General features: G+C 40.4%; 1 long non-coding RNA gene across 1 annotated transcript; it reads left to right on the top strand.

The window, feature by feature from the left end:
- Positions 1-238: 238 nt before the first annotated feature.
- LOC139796064 (uncharacterized) lies at positions 239-1,551 on the top strand. The gene is made up of 2 exons (XR_011725815.1): positions 239-294; positions 1,414-1,551. It is a non-coding gene; the product is annotated as an uncharacterized lncRNA (long non-coding RNA).
- The last annotated feature ends 6,062 nt before the right edge of the window (positions 1,552-7,613 follow it).

The raw sequence follows: 7,613 nt of genomic DNA, 5'->3' as shown, positions 1-7,613 counted from the left end.
TCCATCTATTTGTACTATTTATTTAATTTGCCTTTGATGTTGACAGTGCACACTGTTAAATAGCATGCACTTGGTACATGAGCAACCTGCCTAGAAAAGCCAAGCTCTATTTATTAATCCTCCCTACTTCAGTGGCAGCTCTGCCTTTTGTCCTGCTCAGCCCCAGCCCAAGATCTGCAGTTCCTTCCCCAGGACACAGGGAGCTCTTTCTGCCCAGCTCAGAGGCCCCCACTGGCACTGTCTCCGATTTGGACTTGCAGTCCAGATCCACATCTAACCAAGACTTGAAGAAAGGTACCCAGAGAGATGAGCTGCATGTCTGTCTGTAGTCGGGGGTGTGGAGTATTTATTTTAAGAGGTCGGGTTTATGTGTTAGACTGAAATAATAATTGTAGTTTGACAATCCCAGCAAAGCTGTCCAAGCCTCTGAAGAAAAGGCTAAGTATCATTAACTTGAAATTAGCCAGTTCAGAAAGGATTTAACATACTGTCTGGTTCATTGAAGTGCCTCTTTTTATCTCTAACACTGATCAAAAGTGGTGATTTATCCAGTTAGGGAAAGAACTATTTGGATGTAAAAAAATCTGTAGTTGAAAAGGAGAGACAAAAAGCCAAGAAGCCTGGTCAATAAAGTGGAGAAACTTGAAAAACTGTAGTCAATATGGTATCAGATACCAGAAATAAGTTAGTCAAGGAAGATACTGCAGGAAAGATTTTGGATATGCAGCCTAATTCTCAACTGCTAGTCTCACTTTCATAGGCAAGAGATTCCATTTCTGAAAGGATTTTCTTTCAGGGACAATAGAGAAACTAATTTTCCATGTTCAACAACATTGGGTTTAGGTGGTGATACCATTTTATTGTAGTTTGGGGTTGTTTTTTTGTTTTTGTTTTTTTTTTAAATGAGCCAAATTCCTTGAGCAGGGAAGCAACAGCCCTTATACCTTGTATGAGGTCAAGTCCAAATACTGGGCTGTGAGTAACGAGGCAGATGCTCTCAGCTACTTTGAAAGAGGGAGAGAGCTCTGTCTTTTCATGTAATGCAACCTGGAATATTTAAAATCTTTATTTCCCATTTGTGGCATTTGTTGAAGGGCCATTCTTAAATGGTTGTGTTAAATGGTTGGTAATGGATTGAAGTGGGACCTTACAATTAACTGGTGGGAGGTGATCTTAACATTGCTGTTCAATAAATTATTTTTTCTACCTTTCCTAATACTTTATGAGGGACTTAATTAAATCTAGTAAATTACCCATATTGATTTACCAAGTTCTGTAGTGATTTTTTTCTTTTTTCTTAAACTTTAGACTCCTTTCGGTTCACTTTTATCTAGGCCTGTGTGAAGCTTGTGGACATTGACCCATCCTAGTCCTTCCCCTTTATGCCTTGCACTTCTGACCTTCAGTCTTCAGGTGGTTCAAAAGAAGGGTTTTGGGTGAAGGAGATGAAATCCAAAGTCTGTGTTCCAAGATACCCACCTGCTCAGTAGACAACAGGGCACTTCTGGATCACTGGGGGAGATGCACAGCGATGCTCCAGTGAGCTTTTGGTGGGTTTACAAACATGCTAAGGTTATTTTTTTAATTTGAGATTAGTCTTGTTCTGGAATGGTCTCCCTGATTCTGTGCAACGGGAAAGGTAGCCTGGGTGTTTCCTTAATACTCCTTCTGTTAAAAGGCTGTGTTAGAACTGTTTGCTCCTCAGCTGCTTGTTCTGGATTATCCTTTAGGAAAAAATCCTCCTTCACATCAGCTCAGTAAGTAGTTCAGCTGCTGGTCCTTCCAGGTTTTGCAAGAAGACTTTTCAGTTTTTTACTCATGTTACTACTACGAGTAATTTTTGAAAGGTTTGATTAGAATTTTTCTGCTGTAATGCTGACCCTGTTCCTAAATGGGAAGTAAAATGTAATACTAATTTTTCTAATGAGAAACTACTTTGAGTCATTAGCAAACTTGTTTCTTTCCATTTTCATACAAAGATTGCGTTGGTTCCTTGGTTGTGACAATTTTATCTGCCAAGTGAGTGGGAAAGTTTAAAGTGTTTTTAAGGACCAGGGGGTTTTTAGCTTTTTCCCAACACCATTATGTAAGTTCATGTCTGAGTTTTTTTCTCTTCACTTGGGTAATTAATATGGTGATGTGGGTTGCTTTTTTTTTCCTAATGCCACACATCTGCAGTAGGAGTTGTTTTTATACTTCAGATGTTGAGTCCTTGGAGGAAGGGTTTTGTATTCATTTTGAATTTGTATGCTGCAGCAGGGAGGGTTAATCTCTGGAGAACTGTTCATGTATGAACTTGCTAGGAAAGAAGCAAGACAGAGCCTTTGATTTAAATAGGCTCCACTCAAGGAGTGCTCAGGTGACATCAGTGGTATTGGTTTGCTGAATCAACAACTAAGATTTACCTGACTGTCACCTGGGGCTGTATTCACACTTTCCTCTTTCTGAGGAACCTGGAGACATTTGGAGTCTGCACCTGCATAAGTGCCAGATAGGGAAGTATGAATTCTTTGTTCCCTGCTCTTTTTGAGATATCATTTACATGCATCTGTACACACCACAGGTAAACTTTGCAAGTCAGTACTCCTGGCATTATTGTCCATGCTGTGTGAGCTATTTGATTGCAAAGCTCTGAGAACAGAACATGGCAAAGGCAGGATCTTAAAGCTTCAGAGGTAAGGAGGGAGCAAAATGAATGTTGCTGTGCAGAATGCCTTGTGTCTGGGAGTCTTTGTATCTACTCTGCAATGCTGTAGTTGCCCAGTGCCCCAGCCTCCTGCAGGAGGATGCTGCTGCTTCAGCAGTGATTTGGTGGTCTGGGTTTATATACCACAGGCCCTTAAACAACCTGAGGGACAGCTGGTTACAGTCTTCAAGCGCTGTTTGTGGTGCTTTGCACTACAGTTCTGGTTCTTCAGTAGCACTGATCTTCACAAATCCCCTAGGAAAGAAGAGGTAGAACTATCTCAGTTCTGGACACAGTGGGATGAAGGTTGAAACATGGAACCTCCTACTGTGGTCCCCTGGACTCTGATGTTTCAGCAGTCTCTTCACTGCGAGGGAAGCACTTCCTACCCTGACACTCGTCCTCCTGCTGCCTTCACTGACAGAGATGCCTCAGCAGAAGGAAGGAGGCAAAGAAAACCAATTCCTGCCCAGCTTGACTTCTGAGGGGTAGATTATGCAACTTGAGTAGTCTTATTAAAATGGTACAGAGACTTCCATGATGTGAGCTTGTACAGGAGCTTGTTCTAAGCAGATGAAGTAAAATCTAAATTCCTTCAAACGCATGGGATCCAATGGCTGATTTTGACCTTCAGAACACCTTGGTACTTGAGGAAGGAGGTAACTGCCAGATGAAGGGCAGAGCCCAGGCACGGTTTAACTATTGCCTTGCCAGTAATGTTTAACAGGTCTTTGGTGGAGGAGTGATAAAATGCAACATCACTGAGTTATATTCCCCCCCAAGCTGTGCTGCCTGTTCCTCTTCAGTCATTTCCCAGGCCTGGTTCTTCCCCATCCCAAAGACCTCTTTCCCTACCTCTTCTCCTCTCTCCAGCCCCTGCCACTACTTCTCAGGCTCCTTAGCTTCTTACAGGCACCCTTGTTAGAACTAATCTCTGGGGATCTTTCCAAGCTTCAAAAACCCAGTTGTTGCTTTCTAGTTCCTTACCTATGCACTGTCTTTCCCTGATGGTTTTCTTGCCAGTTCCTTGCCTGCACTGCCCATTGGTTTCCCCATAGCCCATCCCCATTCACACCTGCTTCTGGATCTATGCTCTGACATCTCAAGTCGTTGTCTAAAAGTCTGGGAAGTCAGAGTTTTCTGAAGAGAAGCTCATGAAAATTCTTTTTCCAGAGGGATTAAAACATTTTTTAACCTACATTTCTCAAAATCACCCAAAATTATTTGAGCGAGGGTTTAATTAAAAAAAAAAAAAATTTCATAAGAAATGATGTAGGCTGAAGCCCTTGGTCTAGAAAATATCAGTAGTTATGCTCTGTGATATAAAAGGCAGCAAAAAGCATTGGTTTATAATGGAATTATTTGTCAACTGTTCCTAATGAATGACACCAGCCTGCAGTCAGGAGTCTCTTGCTTTGCAAACCAGCAGAGGAAGTTTGCTGTGGTGAACATTTGTCATCATAATTCCACTACAAATTATTTCAAGTTGGGATTTTCTAAAGCATTTAAGCGAACAGGAAGCATTCAGCCCTCACTGAATTTTGAATTAGAATGGGATTTAAACCTCACCACTTGAAAATCCAGGTCTTAAGATTGCAGATGAGTGCTTTCTTTGATCTTTCTTTCTACCTAACCAGTGCATAAATATATTTTGTTATATTTTGAGGTGGAAGTGATTTATATTATATTTATAGTTGAACTCTTCATAATCTTTCACTGCGCTTGCTGGGGCTTCATAGCAAACAAGCAATTAATGAAAAGACAGTCTTCTAGTCTTCTATATAAATCTCATTCTAACTCTTAATATAAAGTGAGAGCCAGCTGTGATGGGTGTCACACTGACACAATGCCTATAGAGAAAGAGAGAGACAGGTTAACCAGATACTAACTTTTATTGTGCATTCTTATGCAACAGAACAAATGGAACTGGAGGTATGTAGTAATAAAACCAATATTCAAATTAGAATTAACACCAGAAATAGTAAACTGCTGGTAACAAATGTCTTTATAATTAAAAAATATTGACTGTTTTAAAAATTCTCTAAGCTTTTATATTCTTTAAAAGAAACGTGTGTTGTCACATAAAAAACAATTCACACATCCTATAGAAATTGTCACAAAAACCTTACTAGTCTATATTACACTATGCACTTTTTTGTACAATATCTAGTAAAGATCTATCCCTAACCTGTACTTACTCTACACAGTACAATCATCATTAGAAAGTATTCATAGAATTAACTACACCATAACAATAAAAATATCAGGATTAATGGATTTTTAATCACAGTTTCTCCACAAATATTTGTCATAGAAAATATAGCGAAGGCATGTTGGCACAGATGGGCGTGCAGTACTGCTACACAAAGTTTGAGAGAAGGCAGATACATAAATGACAGTAAGATTAAAGAATAGGGAAGGATAAGACAAGAATCTCTATCCTCCTGGGACTTCCTGGAGTGACATGATAGATAGCAGTTTCCTTCTGTTGCAAGCCTGCTGTCTACATCCAGAGCTGGGAAGGGATGTGCTGACTTATAAAGCACTCTGCTTCCATATGGATATCTCACCTGGCAGGGGCTTATCTGCTATCTATTATTTCAGGTCCCATGATATTACACCTAACATCTTGTGGATATTTAGACACTTCAGTGTGCACGAATTTATAATGCCTCATGAGCAAATTAATTGGAATAAGCTGTTGTGAGAGGTTTGGGATTTTTTTTAAGTTAAATGAGTGGGTCAGGAGTCAAGTGGCCAGGATGGCAATTAAAAACAACTGAGAAGAGTTGTGGTAGTCAGTTATTCTAAAACCAAACATGAACAAAGAAATATGAGCTGGTGTCTGCTAATGCCTGTGACTGTGATTCATGTCACTGGCTGGGCATACTAGCAACTGAGGGCAAAACATTGTTTGTAAAGAAAGGCCCAAACCTGCAAAGCCATTTCTACTGCCAAAGTGGCTTTCAGGATGAAACTATACATTTGGTTATTTTACACAATATGAGGGTAGAGGATTGTGAGTCATTCCAGGATGCTGGCTACACTTTTTACACTAAAAATAAAGCTAAGCTTTCTATTTATTTCAGCAAATCTTTAGGTTATTAAGTGAAAGAGGTCTCTGTCTGAGAGTAATTCTGTTCTGTGACTGTTGAAAAAGAAGTGTTCATATTTTTAACCTCATACAATTAAACATTTAAAAAACCCCATCACAATGTTTACAAAAATACAGCATGATACATATCGCTGTGGACAAATTTACAGTATGTTGACTCACACGTTCTGACATGTTTTACCAAGTAGTTCTGGCAAGAGTCACTACATTAAACAAAGACCAGCAAGACTTATGCCATCTGAGCAATGTAACATCTTCCATAATTGTTTTTTTGTTTTTTTAAAGTGTAAGTTCAACACTGAAAAGCTACTATAGGATATCTGTATCATGAATTTTCTGTACACAGAGTTTCTCCTCCAGGGGCCACCACACCCCATTGACTGCTCAAAGAAAGGAACCTCCCACCTGCAGTGAGGAATGCTGTCCCAAGACCCCTTGGCTTGGTGAGGTCCAGTGTGACTCAAGTGCTCATTCACTTTTAGAAGATAAATGAGTTAATCTGAGGCAAGTGAGTGCCTTTTAACCTCCTTTTAAAAAAAATCATCAAAGACAAAATGAATTGGTAGGTTCTGGACATTTAAGGGCCTAAAACATATCCTGGCTGAGGGAGATCCTGTCTGTGGTGCAGCCCATGTCCCAAGATGCTGGCCACAAAAAACTGGTCATGACCACAGGCAAAAAGGAGGCAGATGGTGGGAAGAAACTATCATGGGGGCAAGCAGACCTTGGAGAGACCACCTTAGTCCTCCATCTGCAGTCAGGCCAGAGCTAGAGGAGTGCTTCACCCCAGAGGGCACATCCCAATCTCTGAGGAAGAGGGTGGATGTCTGTTGCCCTGCCTGGTGCATGAGGAGAAGGTTAGGGAGGTGAGAAGGGTAAATGGAGCAGTTGGTAGCTTCTCTTGTAACTTGCACAAGGCAAGTACAGGGATCATGGGATACATCTTAAGGAGAGTCAACGCTGATGAGGTAGCACTAAGAATGGTCAGAAGTGAAGTGAACTTTCTTTTCAAAAACCCTGTACCTGCCAGTGGGGAAATGTTGCCTCAAGGAGAGCTGGTTCAGGCTGTGAAGGATGCCAGCACTGGCCTGAGTGACCAGATAAGGGCAAGGAGATGGAAATACCCTGATGCAGAAGAGAAAGGATATAATTTCTTTGGCATTACGTATTTCTGGAGTGCATCAATTTGGAGGAACAATGGACTCCCAAGCCTTTAAAATTATAGGTTTTCAAAGGACTGATATTAAAGTTGGTATCTGCTTCCAATGTTGCTTGCTGCTGTGACTGCTGCTCCAGCACAGCTCTTATCTTACAGCTCTAAGTCTGGACCCCATGTTCACTTACTACAGAAGGTTAAACTAGGCTCTTCTTACCCAGCCCCTCCCTGAATTCAACACGGAGCATCTGACTGTTAAGAGCAGTACATTGCCTCATCTATTTCAAGGAATGGATATAAAACACAAATAAAAGCAAAAAACAAGAAAAGGCAATTTAAAGCCTCTAAAGCTACATAATATGCCTGCAGAATAGGAACAGATAAAGCAAAACCTGTCTTCTGAAATGGCAATTTGTTTTTAGCAATCTTGTTTTAATGAAAACTGTCATGATCAACTCTAATCCCTTAGAAATCTAGATAAATATAGTTTCTATCTGATATATAAAGCAATTTTTATCTATTAGAAGTGCCTGTTATTGTTCTGGGTTTTTGAAGGACTCTGCTGTTGACAAGCCCTGCTTTTTTATCCTGGAAGCTTAATTTCCTGGCTCGGTTGGCTGAAAGAAGTCCCTGAATTTTCCATCTTGTGCAATATT

The sequence above is a fragment of the Heliangelus exortis genome, chromosome 4 (assembly GCF_036169615.1).
Source record: "Heliangelus exortis chromosome 4, bHelExo1.hap1, whole genome shotgun sequence".
In the NCBI taxonomy this organism is placed as follows: domain Eukaryota; kingdom Metazoa; phylum Chordata; class Aves; order Apodiformes; family Trochilidae; genus Heliangelus; species Heliangelus exortis.
Note: the sequence above shows the minus strand (reverse complement) of the source record. Positions and strands in the feature narration are given on the sequence as shown.